The sequence below is a fragment of the Belonocnema kinseyi genome, chromosome 8 (genome assembly GCF_010883055.1).
Source record: "Belonocnema kinseyi isolate 2016_QV_RU_SX_M_011 chromosome 8, B_treatae_v1, whole genome shotgun sequence".
NCBI classification, from domain to species: Eukaryota; Metazoa; Arthropoda; class Insecta; order Hymenoptera; family Cynipidae; genus Belonocnema; species Belonocnema kinseyi.
Window position 1 is genome coordinate 23088443 of NC_046664.1, and position 1126 is coordinate 23089568.

The 1126-nt window shown below is 29.1% G+C and overlaps 1 protein-coding gene across 1 annotated transcript in view; it reads left to right on the forward strand.

The window, feature by feature from the left end:
* LOC117178405 (T-cell activation inhibitor, mitochondrial-like) overlaps positions 1-1126 on the forward strand; it is a 41995-nt gene that overhangs the window by 24227 nt on the left and 16642 nt on the right. The window lies entirely within an intron of this gene.

Sequence of the window (1126 nt, forward strand, 5' to 3'; positions counted from 1 at the left end):
CACGTATTTTTTTTTTTAATAATTCTTTTTCATTTGGAAATGGTGTCATCGGTTAAAAAAAAAAAGGATCATATAGTGTCACATAGTGGTGAAAAAAAGGGGTCAAATAGTGTCCATAGAGTGGTGAGTCTTGCACTTACGTCTCGATAACGATTTCAAAAGTGGACAAATCCGAAGGCCAAACTTTCGGGTAGCTTGTTCTTCCTCGATAATCCGAGAGCGTCGTAATCAGTTGTCGAAGCTGTTCTTCATACTGGCCGACCATAACTTTAGGCATGAATTTCCTGCACATATAGAGGATCCTGAACCTTACGGTCAGTCTAAAATATGATTTAGCTTACGCACCGTCGACCCACTTTTATGTCCAGTAGCACCCTCGAAACTGCTTTCTCAATGGCCGGCAATCTCAGAAGAACAGCATCGTGTTTCTTCACATTTTTTATCAGCTGAGAATAAAGAAAAAAAGAACGAGCAATTTGAAATGGGGAATTATTACTAACTTTAAAAAATGCAACCACATTGAAAATCCATTTTTAATACCAAATACAAATTTCGAATAACTATTTCATTTTCAGATTTATTTCTTTATTTGTTTTTAAAATTACATACGTATAACTTTTCTGAGATTCTGGAGAAAATTCGACAAGATTTTTAAACATAGCAGATATGCCAAATCAAAATTTCAACAAAAAACGTTCATCTTTGAACCAACTAGTTGAATTTCCAATCAAAAAAGATTAATTATCAACGAAAACTTTAATAGTTATTTTAAGCCAGAAATATTTTTATTTTAAATTAAAAAAAAAAAAGTTGAATTCGTTTCAAAAAGATTAATTTCCGATAAAAAAAGTTGAATCTTGAAATAAAAAAGATTAAATACTTGTAAAAAGAAATGAAATTTGTATAAAATAGTTTAAATTTTTAACCAAAAATTATAAAGATTCGAGAAAAAAATTAATATTCAATCAAATAGTTGAATTTTCAACGAGATACAATTTTAATTTTAAAAAAGATGAAATTTATACTAAAGTACGAGGGTAGTTCAATAAGTCCTTAGAATGAAGTATAAAAACAATTTTTTTTGGGTAAATTTTTTTTTATTTTTCAACATAATCTCCTTGGAGCT